Source organism: Mobula birostris, chromosome 10 (assembly GCF_030028105.1).
Source record: "Mobula birostris isolate sMobBir1 chromosome 10, sMobBir1.hap1, whole genome shotgun sequence".
In the NCBI taxonomy this organism is placed as follows: domain Eukaryota; kingdom Metazoa; phylum Chordata; class Chondrichthyes; order Myliobatiformes; family Myliobatidae; genus Mobula; species Mobula birostris.
In genome coordinates this window covers 147,930,642-147,943,756 of record NC_092379.1, presented here as the reverse complement: position 1 = coordinate 147,943,756, position 13,115 = coordinate 147,930,642, and the positions used below count along the sequence as shown (strand labels likewise).

Genomic DNA, 13,115 nt, shown 5'->3' with positions numbered 1-13,115 from the left:
CCCCTGGCCGCTTCCCTTCTGAGCCACAGTGCCAGAGACCCAATCGTTGCAGCTCCCCCCACCCCCTAACAGTATCCTGCAGACCTACAACCTAAAAAGATCTTAGCATTCATCCTTGTCTGGTGTCTTGTGCAATCTCAATTTTAGTGACTATCCTAATGACTAAGTAACAATTTATATTCATAATGTTCCCATGGACACAGTGGCGTAGTATATCTACATTACTGCTGCTTGATCATCAAGAAACACTGTTACGTTGCTGTACCACGAAACGTTCCAAAACTCTTCAGATAATCTAACAGTGGTGTAACCTGTCCACAGCAAGGCCCCAAAATATTCAAGTATCGGCCGGCATTTCCATGACATAAATTGTGGGCACTAACCATTCAGCCTATCAAGTCTGTACTACAATGTAGTTAGTCTCACTCCCACTCAACCTTGCAAGTACTTATCCTGTTTGCTGGGCTTGGGGCGGGGGCAGGATAATTGACAGTAATCAATCAGTCACAACACAGAAACAAACCAACTCAACACACACAAAATGTTGGAGGAACTCAGCAGGTCAGGCAGTGTCTATGGAAAAGACATTTCGGGCCGAGACCCTTCTTCAGCATTGGAAAGGAAGGGGGAAGAAGCTAGAACAGGGTGATAGGGGAAGGGGAAGGAGAACAAGGTAGAAGGTGATAGGTGAAGCCAGATGGGTGGAAAAGGTAAAAGGTTGGAGGAGGAGTTATCTGATAGGAGAGGAGAGTGGACCATGGGAGAAAGGGAAGGAGGGGGTGGTGATAAGTAGATGAGGAGAAGAGGTAAGAGGCCAGAGTGAGGAATGGGGGGGGGGGGGGGGAAGGAAAGCGAAAAAAAGGAAGGAGAAATCGATATACAGTACATGCCATCAGGTTAGAGGCTACTTCGATGGAATATGAGGTGTTGCGCCTCCAACCTGAGAGTGATCTCATCATGGCAGAAGAGGAGGCCATGGACTTGACATGTCGGAACAGAAATGGGGATAGGAATTAAAACGGTTGGCCACTAGGAAATTCTGCTTTTGGTAGGTGGAGCAGAGGTATTACATTCCAACTCTCACGTCAACCATGGCACCTTCCTGAGTTCTTCCAGAATTTTGTGTGTTGCTCAAAATTGCCAATATCTGCAGAATCCCTTGTGTCTATTTTCTTATTGTATTTCCCTCCACCACATCCTCTGGCAGCTGGTTCCATATGTCCTCCATCCTCTTTGTGGGAAAATTTTTCCCTCAGGTACGTCTTAAATCTTTCCCCTCTCACAGTAAACCTGTGCCCTCTTGTTTTATCAGAATCAGGTTTACCATCACCGGCATGTGACGTGAAATTTGTTAACTTAGCAGCAGCAGTTCAATGCAATACATAATCTAGCAGAGAGAAAAAAAATAAAACAAACAAACATAATAATAATAAATAGGTATATTGAATAGATTTTTAAAAATGTGCAAAAACAGAAATACTGTATATTAAAAATAGAGTGAGGTAGTGTTCGAAGCTTCAATGTCCATTTAGGAATCGGATGGCAGAGGGGAAGAAGCTGTTCCTGAATCGCTAACTGTGTGCCGTCAGGCTTCTGTACTTCCTACCTGATGGTAACAGTGAGAAATGGGCATACCCTGGGTGCTGGAGGTCCTTAATAATGGACACTGCCTTTCTGAGACACTTTTTTAGATTCCACTATCCTGGGAGAGAAAAAGAATGAGACAACTTTCCCTATCCATTCTATACATACATCAAGAGCAAAAGGTTAACAAGGGAGATGGTAGGATCACTCAATAAGGTCATTATCTTCACATCAGTAATTACCAAGGAGATGGACATGGAGGATATGGAGATCAGTGCCAAGCATATTAATAATTTAGGGCATTTCAAGGTAAAGGAGGAGGTATTGTTGAATCTCTTAAAGAGCATTGAGGCAGATAAATCTCATAGCCTGATGGGACATAGAAACATAGAAAACCTACAGCACAATACAGGCCCTTCAGCCCACAATGCTGCGCAGAACATGTACTTACTTCAGAAATTACCTAGAGTTACCCATAGCCCTCTGTTTTTCTAAGCTCTATGTACCTATACAGGAGTCTCTTAAAAGAACCTATCGTACCTGCCTCCACCACCATTGCCAGCAGCCCATTCCACGCACTCATCACTCTCTCCGTAAAAAACTTACCCCTGACATCTTCTCTGGACCCACTTCCAAGCACCTTAAAACTGTGCTCTATAATGTTAGCCATTTCAGCCCTGGGGAAAAGCTTCTGAGTACACACATGATCATGCCTCTCATCATCTTCTACACCTCTATCAGGTCACCTCTCACTCCAAGGTGAAAAGGCCGATTTCACTCAACCTATTCTCATAAGGCATGCTCCCCAATCCAAACAACATCCTTGTAAATCTCCTCTGCACCCTCTCTATAGTTTCCACAAACTTCCCGTAGTGAGGTGACCAAAACTGAGCATAGTACTCCAAGTGGGGTCTGACCAGGGTCCTATATAGCTGTAACATTACTTCTCGCCTCTTAAACTGGATCCTACGGTTGATGAAGGCCAATGCACCGTATGCTTTCTTAACCACAGAGCCAACCTGCGCAGCAGCTTTGAGCGGCCTATGGACTCGGACTCCAAGATCCCTATGATCCTCCACACTGCCAAGAGACTTAGCATTAGTACTATATTCTGCCATCATATTTGACCTACCAAAATGAACAACCTCACACTTATCTGAGTTGAACTCCATCTGCCACTTCTCAGCCCAGTTTTGCATCCTATCGATGTCCCACTGTGACCTCTGACAGCCCTACACACTAACCACAAGATCCCCAACCTTTGTGTCATCAGCAAATTTACTCCACTTCCTCATCCAGGACACTTATGAAAATCGTGAAGAAAAGGGGTCCCAGAACAGATCCCTGAGGCACACCACTGGTCACCGACCTCCATGCAGAATATGACGTGACTACAACCACCCTTTGCCTTCTGTGGGCAAGCCAGTTCTGGATCCACAAAGCAAGGTCCCCTTTGGTCCCCTGCCTCCTTACTTTCTCAATAAGCCTTGCATAGGGTACCTTATCAAATGCCTTGCTAAAATCCATATACGCTGCATCTACTGCTTTACCTTCATCAATGTGTTCAGGCACATCCTCAAAAAATTCAATCAGGCTCATAAGACATGACTTGCCTTTCCCAAAACCATGCTGATTATTCCTAATCCTATTATGCCTCTTCAAATGTTCATAAATCCTGTCTCTCAGGATCTTCTCCATTAATTTACCAACCATTGAACCAAGACTCACCGGTCTATAATTTCCTGGGCTATCTCTACTCCCTTTCTTAAATAAGGGAACAACATCTGCAACTTTCCAATCCTCCGGAACCTCTCACATCCCCAGTGATGATGCAAAGATCATCGCCAGAACCTCAGCAGTCTCCTCCCTCACCTCCCACAGTAGCCTGGGGTATATCTCGTCCGGTCCCGGTGACTTATCCAACTTGATGCTTTCCAAAAGCTCCAGCGCATCCTGTTCCTTAATATATAAATGCTCAAGTTTTTCAGTCCACTGTAAGTCATCCCTACAATCGCCAAGATCCTTTTCTGTTGTGAATACTGAAGCAAAATATTCATTAAGTAACTCCTTTACCTCCTCCGGTTCCATACACACTTTTGCACTGTCACACTTGGTTGGTCCTATTCTGTAAAGTCTTATCCTCTTGCTCTTCACATACTTGTAGAATGCCTTGGGGTTTTCCTTAATCCTGCTCGCCAAGGCCTTCACATTGCCCCTTCTGGCTCTCCTAATTTCATTCTTAAGCTCGTTCCTGCTAGCCTCATAATTTTGTAGATCTCTATCATTACCTAGTTCTTTTGAACCTTTTGTCAGCTTTTCTTTTCTTCTCGACTAGATTTTCTACAGCCTTTGTACACCATGGTTCCCGTACCCTACCATCCTTTCTGTCTGATTGGAACGTACCTATGCAGAACGCCACACAAATATCCCCTGAACATTTGCCACATTTCTGCCGTACATTTCCCTGAGAACATCTGCTCCCAATTTATACTTCCAAGTTCGTGCCTGATAGCTTCATATTTCCCTTTACTCCAATTAAACGTTTCACTGACTTGTCTGTTCCTATCCCTCTCCAATGCTATGGTAAATGAGATAGAATTGTGATCACTATCTCCAAAATGCTCTCCCACTGAGAGACCTGACACCTGACCAGGTTCATTTCCCAATACCAGATCAAGTACAGCCTCTCCTCTTCTAGGCTTATCTACATATTGTGTCAGGAAACCTTCTTGAACACACCTAACAAACTCCATCTCATCGAAACCTCTCGCTCTAGGGACATGCCAATCGATACTTGGGAAATTAAAATCTCCCACCACGACAACCCCATTATTATTACACCTTTCCAGAATCGATCTCCCTATCTGCTCCTCGATGTCCCTGTTACTATTGGGTGGTCTATAAAAAAATACTCAGTAGAGTTATTGACCCCTTCCTGTTCCTAACTTCCACCCACAGAGACTCTGTAGACAATCCCTCCATGAATTCCTCCTTTTCTGCAGCCGTGACACTATCACTGATCAACAGTGCTACACCCCCACCTCTTTTGTCTCCCTCCCTGTCTTTTCTGAAACATCTAAAGACTGGCACTCTACGTAGCCATTACTGCCCCTAAGCCATCCAAGTCTCTGTAAAGGCCACAATATCATAGCTCCAAGTACTGATCCACACTCTAAGATCATCTGCTTTGTTCATGATACTCCTTGCATTAAAATAGACACATCTCAAACCATCAGTCTGAGCACATCCCTTCTGTATCACCTGCCTATCCTCCCTCTCACACTGCCTACAAGCTTTCTCTATTTGTGAGCCAACCACCCCTTCCTCCGTCTCTTCAGTTCGGTTCCCACCTCCCAGCAATTCTAGTTTAAACTCTCCCTAACAGCCTTAGCAAACCTCACTGCCAAGATATTGGTCCCCTGGGATTCAAGTGCAACCCGTCCTTTTTCTACAGGTCACTCCTGCCCTAAAAGAGATCCCAATGATCCAGAAATCTGAATCCCTGCCCCCTGCTTCAATTCCTCAGCCATGCATTTATCCTCCACCTCACTCTATTCCTATACTGACACATGGCACAGGCAGTAATCCTGAGATGACTACCTTTGTGGTCCTGCTTCTCAACTTCCTTCCTAACTCCCTGTAGTCTGCTTTCAGGACCTCCTCCTTTTTCCTGTCAATGTCGTCGGTACCAATATGTACCACGATCGCTGGCTGTTCTCCTTCCCACTTCAGGATATCATGGACGCAATTAGAAACATCCCAGACCCTGGCACCTGGGAGGCAAACTATTATCCATGCTTCTTTCCTGCGTCCACAGAACCGCCTGCCTGACCCCCTAACTATCGAGTCTCGTATGAATGTTGCCATCCTCTTCCTTTCCCTACCCTTCCGAGCCACAGGGCCAAACTCTGTGCCAGAGGTGCAGCCACTGTTGCTTCCCCCAGGTAGGTTGTCCCCCCAACCGTACTCAAACAGGAATACTTATTGTTAAGGGGGGGCAGCCACAGGGGTGCTCTCTAGTATCTGACTCTTGCCCTTCCCTCTCCTGACTGTTACCCACTCATCTGTCTCCTGAGGCCCTCGTGTAACTACTTGCCTGTAGCCCCTCCCTATTGCCTCTTCACTTTCCCTGACCAGACAAAGGTCATCAAGCTGCATCTCCAGTTCTGTAACCCAGTCCCTAAGGAGTTGCAGCTAGACGCACCTAGAGCAGATGTGGCCGTCCGGGAGGCTGGGAGTCTCCCAGACAACCCACTTCCAACACCCAGTACAGAACATTGGCCTCACAGACATAGTTCCTATTCCGATTCTTCACAAGTAACTTATCTCACCTCAACCCATTATTGCTGAGGCCCTGTTGAGCCAAAGCCCTCCTACTCTGACTCCCTCTACTCCAACACCCACTCTAGAAAACTGTCTTCTTTTTAAATTCTTCCCGCCGGACCTGCCCTTCATGAATCTGGGACCAGATTTGCTCTCATCTTCTTGATAATGGCCCTTCTAGCAATCATTTTTAATCCTGAATTGATTTGTATATTTTACTGAGCTATATATATTACACAAATAATATAAAATCCAATTGGAGTCATCAGGGAAGAAGTATAAAAAGACACAATCTGAACAATTTCTTCACCTGAATGCTTTCAGCATTTATAACAAGAAAACTGAATTCATAATACATGTAAAAATAAACAAAACTCCACCACGGACGGTTCCAAGCCCAGACACGAAAGGAGGACGGGTGAGCATCCCATATAACAACCAGCGCCACAGAAACACCAACAGAAACCTCATCTCTGGGAGAGAAAGGATGGGCTACAACTGGGGATAACTTGAAAGACTGGCCAGGATAGAGGACTCTGTCAACAGCCCATGGTTGACGGACTAAGAAGCAGCAGAAGAATAAATAAATAGGTATGATCTCACAGCCATTACAATAATTGAAAAGTGACCTAGATTAAGAACTCATATTATTGGTTAGTAATACCTGTCAGTGCCTAAGAGGAATAATGTGAGCTGCCTTAATGACTATCACCCAGCAGCACTCACATCTATGGTGAGGAAATACTTTGACAGGGTGCTCATGGCTAAAATGAATTCCTGCCTCGGCACGGACCTGGACCCACTGCAATTTGCCTATTGCCACAAAAAGTCAACAACAGAAGCGATCTCAAAGGCTCTTCACATGGACAATACAAACACCTCTGTCAGGATGCTGTTCGTTGACTAGAGCTCATCATTCCCACAGCCCTGATGATAGCTGCAGAATCTGGCCTTCTGTACCTCCCTTTGCTAACTATAAATTTGCTGATGATACAACCATTGTTGGTAGAAATTCAGATGGAGATGAGAGGGCGTACAGGAGCAAGGTATATACCAGCTAGTTGAGTAGTGTCGCAGCAACAACCACCTCGCATTCAGTGCCAGTAAGACTTCAAGAAGGGAAAGATGAGGGAACTCGAATCAATCCTCACAGAGGGATCAGAAGTGGAGAGAGTGAGTAATTTCAAGTTCCTGGTCAAGATCTCTGAGGAGCTAACCTGGTCCCAACATATTGATGCAGCTATAAAGGAGGCAAGACAGCAGCTATATTTCATTAGGAGTTTGAAGAGATTTGGTTGGTCACCTAAAATACTCAAAGCCTTCCACAGATGTACCGTGCAGAATATTCTGACAGGCTGCATCACTGTCTGGTATGTGGGGGGGGGGGGGCACCACTGCACAGGACCAAGAAAAGCTACAGAAATTAGTCATTTCCATCTTGGGTACTAGCCTCTGTAGAATACATCTTCAAGGAGCGGTAGCTCAGAAAGGCAATGTCTATTATTAATGACACCCATGACCTAGGCATGCCCTCCTCATTGTTACTGTCAGGTAGGAGGTACAGAAGCCTGAAGGCGCACACTCAGCGATATAGAAACAGCTTCTTCCCCTCTGCCATCCGATTCCTAAATGGACATTGAACCCTTGAACAACAGGAATTCTGCAGACACTGAAAATTCAAGCAACACACATAAAAGTTGCTGGTGAACGCAGCAAGCCAGGCAGCATCTCTAGGAAGAGGTGCAGTCGACGTTTCAGGCCGAGACCCTTTGTCAGGACTAACTGAAGGAAGAGTGAGTAAGGGATTTGAAAGTTGGAGGGAGAGGGGGAGATCCAAAATGATAGGAGAAGACAGGAGGGGGAGGGATGGAGCCAAGAGCTGGACAGGTGATAGGCAAAAGGGATAAGGGAGGATCATGGGACAGGAGGTCCGAGAAGAAAGACATGGGGGGGGGGGACCCAGAGGATGGGCAAGGGGCAACCCTTGAACGCTACTTTACTTTTTAAATATATATATATATTTACTTCTGTTTTTGCACTATTTTAATCTATTTAATTAAAAAATATATACTTCTGTAATTTATTTAATTATTCTTTCTTTTTATATTATCATGTATTGCATTGTACTGCTGCTGCTAAGTTAACAAATTTCGTGACACATGCCAGTGATAATAAACCTGATTCTGATTCTAATTCTAATATTGAGAAGAGAAAGGAAAGATGGAAAAGGCACAACACGCTTTATATTAAAGGCTGGACAATGAAGATAGACTCAGGTCAGAAAATCAAACATGAGAATATGTTTACATGGAATTAAGATACAACATGGGGCAGGAAAAGTTGGGACCTGTATGTATCAGAATCAGAATTATCACCACCATGTGTCGTGAAATTTGTTAATTCATCAGCCATAGTTCAATGCAATACATAATATTAAAGAAGAAAAAAAACAAATAAAATAATAAATTTACAGTATGCGTATATTGAATAGATTAAAAACGTGCAAAAACAGAAATAATTGTAGATTAAAAAAGTGAGGTAGTGTTCACAGGTTCAATGTCCATTTAGGAAACAGATGACAGAGGGGAAGAAGCTGTTCCTGAATCGCTGAGTGTGTGCTTTCAGGGTTCTGTATGTCCTACCTGATGGTAACAGTGAGAAAAGGGCATGCCCCGGGTGCTGGAGGGCCTTAATATGAACGCTACCTTTCTGAGACACTGCTCCTTGAAGATGTCCTGGGTACTTTGTAAGCTAGTACCCAACATGGAGCCAACTAAATTTACAACCTTCTGCAGCTTCTTTCAGTCCTGTGCAGTAGCCCCCTTCCACGGTACATCTATGGAAGTTTTTGAGTGTATTTGCTCTCCAAACTCCTAATGAAGGATGTGGAGAATGAGGAGAGGGTGCAGAACAGATTTCCCAAGATGTTGGCTGGATTACAGAGCAAGAGCTATAAGGAAAGCTTGGACAAACTTGGGTTGTTCTCCCTAAAGTTGGATACTGAGGGGACACCTGATAAAAGCATAAGACATAGCAGCAGAATTTGGCCATTCAGTCCATCAAGTCTGCTCTGTCATTCCATCATGGCTGATTTATTATCCCTCTCAACCCCACTTTCCTGCCTTCTCCCTGAAACTTTTTGGATGCTCTTACTAATCAAGAACCTATCACCCTCCACTTTAAATACACTCAATGACTTGCTCTCCTCAGCTGTCTGATAAAAATTTTTTAAATGAAGAGAGGCAGAGATAGAAACATAAGAAAAAGGAGAGCAGGAGTAGGATAGAGTCAGAATCTTTGCCCCAGGGTAGGAATGTTAAAAATCAGAGAGCATGCTTTTAAGATCGGGGGGGGGGGGGGGGAGAGAGTGGAGTTATGAGAGTTTAAAGGCAATGTGAGGGGCAAGTTTTTCATCTGAAGTTTAACGGACATGCAATGAAGATGAAGACAGACGGATAATAATGATACACAGGAAGAGGGCATTTAGTATAAATTAGCGTTGAGACTGACACAATATTGACAGCCGCATGGCCTGTCCCATGTTATATTGCTCTAAACTGACAAACGTGATAAATATTTCAGATCTGTACTGGTTGACAAAGGTAAACAGTCAATGTTATTCATTACACTATCAAAGAATCTGTGGTAATACAAATAAACTCTTATTGGGTTTCCAGCTGGGTACAGGTATAGATTTTAACCGAAGTTTCGATGACAAACTCTGCCATCTTCATCAGGGATGATGCCTAGGCATGTCTAGTCCCATGCTATTTACACTCCAGTTGTCTGTCCCTCCTGATTGGTTATTCCTCATCCAATCATATTTCCACTGTCCCACCTTGTTTACAATCCAATTCCAGTTCTTACTTAGAGTGAGACATTTGTCTTGGTTAAAATTATTTTCCTCTAGTTTTATTTTAATGGCTTCCTTCACCAGGTGGTCCCAAAAACCTTTGGCATAGCACAGTAGTTATGTTCCATCGAAGTCAATCCTATGCCACTACGAATGCAATGTTCAGCTACCGCCAATTTCTCGGGATAACCCAAACGGGTACACCTCCAGTGTTCCTTGGTACGAATTTCCACAATGCATCCCATCTGGCTGATATATGTTGCTCTGCATTCACAGGGAATCGTGTAAACACCAGCCATTCTGTATCCCAGGTCATCTTTGACCCACATAAGCTGTGATTTCAGTTTCCTTACAGGTTTGTGAATGGAATTAATCTGGTATTTCTTCAGGATCCTGGCAATCCTTACAGAAACCATGGAAATATAGAGAAGACCACAGTAGGAACGGGTTCCTCCTTGTTGTTAGGTTTCCTGGTTTTTCCGTCAGCCCTTTTAAGAGCCCAATTAGTTTCCTTTACCTTGTAGCCATTCTGTAGAAATATCATGTGTAACTGTCTTATTTCCTAGTGGATACTCTCCAGTCTGAGATATATTTTACATGGTTAATCAAGTAGAAAGAACAGCTCTGTATTGGGAGGTGTGTTGGTGGTTGTTATCGTTGAGGTACAAGTCTGTGTGAGTGGGTTTCCAATGGACGCCATGTCTGAGGCTACCGTCTGGTTTCCATCATATTAGAATTAAGATCGATGCCTGTACCTAGCTGGAGCCTGAGAAGAGTTTATTCTTCATATAAGCTGGGAAAGTACTAGACCCTTAATCTGTGATAAGATGCCACACAAGAAATTAGTCCACAAAATTACGCATGGACTGACACTGCTTAACAGACAAAGTAGAGATTAAAGATTCATTTTATTTGTCACATGTACATTGAAACATACAGTGAAATGTGATGTTTTGCATCAATGACCACTCAAGGATCGTGCAAGTGTCACCACGCTTCCAGCACCATGATAGTGTTTATTTACTTAGCCCATCGAGCCACACTGCCCCAGCAACACCAAATCCCCGATTAACCCTAACCTAATCATGGGACAACTTACAGTGACCAATCAACCTAGCCGGTACGTCTCTGGACTGCAGGAAGAAACAAGAGCAGCCAGAGAAAAGCCAAGCACTCTACCGGGTGGACGTACAGATTCTCGATACAGAACAGCACCAAAATTGAACTACAGAATGCCCTCAGCTGTAATAGTGCCACACTAAGCTCCATGCTACTATGGTGCCCATACTCAGCCTGTGATAGAGTTCAATGGAATCGCTGTCCAAAGACCCAGCTGTTTACAATCTAATATCATTGATTACATAAGGAATAGGAGCAGGAGTAGGCCATCTAGCCCGTCACGCCTGCTTTGCCATTTAATAAGATCATGGCTGATCTGGCCATGGACTCACCTCCACCTATCTGCCTTTTCCCCATAACCCTTAATTCCACAACTATGCAAAAATGTTTCTACGAGGAAAAAAAAGATTTGAACAGGCGACCAAGTCTAACACAATTTGCTGATAATACAAAACTGTGTGGCAGCACAAGCCACCAGGATGCAACATTTTAGGAGGGGGTGGGTGTAATCAGGAATAGTGAATGGATCAGGATGTGCCAGATGGAATATAGTGTAGAAAATGTGAGGTCATCCATTTTGGTAGAAAACAGAAATGTGGAGTTTGTTTTTAAGCAGTGGAAGACCCAGGTGTGATAATCAGAGGGATCTGCATAACCTGATTAAAGAAATCACTGGTTAACCTGTAAATACAACAGACAATCAGGAAAACAAACAATACCATGATTTGGATACAAAAATAGAGGCAGCACACCCTAACTACAGAAATGTGTATGGATCTGGTTTCCCTGTGCTACAAAGTTTCACCCAACAAAGATAAAGATGCTAGAATTCTAAAATAAAAGAGAAAATGTTGGAGACACTTGGGAAATCAAGTAGCACCTGATCGATTCCAGGGTACTGGATATTTGCGGGTTCCTTTAGTTAGAGTGACTGGAACCACATGTCATTGTCATAAGAGGCTAGAAGTGTACAATGAACCATTTCAAGCCACTCAACTGGAACAGCCACGTAAGTGCTTTGGCGACAAGAACAGAACAGTGGTGTTCCATAGCAACTGACATCCAAAGTCATTCTACAATCAAGAAGACTAAAGATAGCGGCGTGATGGAACACCTGCCTGGATCAACTCTCAGCACCCAAGACAAAGCGGGGACGTCACTACCTACTTAACCTACATAATCACTGTATCCACTGCCAACAAATGTAGCTTCAGTCTACATTTGTAACGCCCATAAAATAATCGCCAAAGCTGCAATAACAACCGAGAGGCACTCAATGACAACAGCCCATAAAGGCATTAACGCCCTCTTATACACGTTGTAGAAACAGGGCACTGGCGATAGTTCGACCGGAGGGAGTGCCGAAGAGACGCGAGGGAACGGCCCGATGTACGAGGGAGCGTCGCGCCGGCGAGGGATCGCCTCGCCTGCCCGAGGGAGAACAACACGGGGGCCACCGACCATCCTGTGCCCGATGCCGCGCGAGTTTCCTATCCCATAGCCTGCACCTGAAGCCCAGTGCGAGCGAAGGGGAGCAGATCGCGATGCTGAGACGCTCCACCGACGCCAACAACGGCATATCCGAGCACAGCCTTCCTTACCCGCTCCGCCACCGATTCCGCAGCGTCCCTCAGCCTCAGCCGTGGGGGCCGCCGGGATGCTGGAGGACCAGCGTTCCTCCGGCGCTGACGTCAACGGATGGGGGGTTGGGGGTGGTGGACCGTTGGGTCCTGAGTGGTAAAGAAACATTTCCTCACCCGGGTCAGGCAAATCAAGCTCTGGAAAATATTTATGGAAAGTGAGAATTCTGAGACACAAAAGACGACAGTAGGAATATGCTTCGAAGGATCAGCAGGAAAGAACATCGGCATCAAGAAGGGAACGTGACTCTTGGGAAAGCATCAAAACGTGGGCACAAACAAAGAACAGGGGCAAAGCAACATTGGGGAGGACGGACATGTGGAAAAAGAACACGGGCGCAGGGGAAAACGCAAGGACACTAGGGGAAAGAACATCCTTGGCCCACTGAGTCCTCTCAATGATTTTTTTAAATTTATATATAGAAACATAGAAAACCTACATCACAATACAGGCAAACAACAGGAATTCTGCAGATGCTGGAAATTCAAGCAACACACATCAAAGTTGCTGGTGAACGCAGCAGAACAAGCAGCATCTGTAGGAAGAGGTGCAGTCGACGTTTCAGGCCGAGACCCTTCGTCAGGACAATACAGGC

The 13,115-nt window shown here is 44.7% G+C and overlaps 1 protein-coding gene across 2 annotated transcripts in view; it reads right to left on the bottom strand.

Annotated features, from left to right (window-relative positions):
- mospd1 (motile sperm domain containing 1) overlaps positions 1 to 12,557 on the bottom strand; it is a 61,337-nt gene extending 48,780 nt beyond the window's left edge. The window contains exon 1 of one of the 2 annotated variants that reach the window (XM_072271099.1): positions 12,481 to 12,557. The gene's annotated coding sequence lies outside the window, so the exon portion shown is untranslated. The other variant, XM_072271100.1, reaches the window with a different exon arrangement.
- Between the last annotated feature and the right edge of the window lie 558 nt (positions 12,558 to 13,115).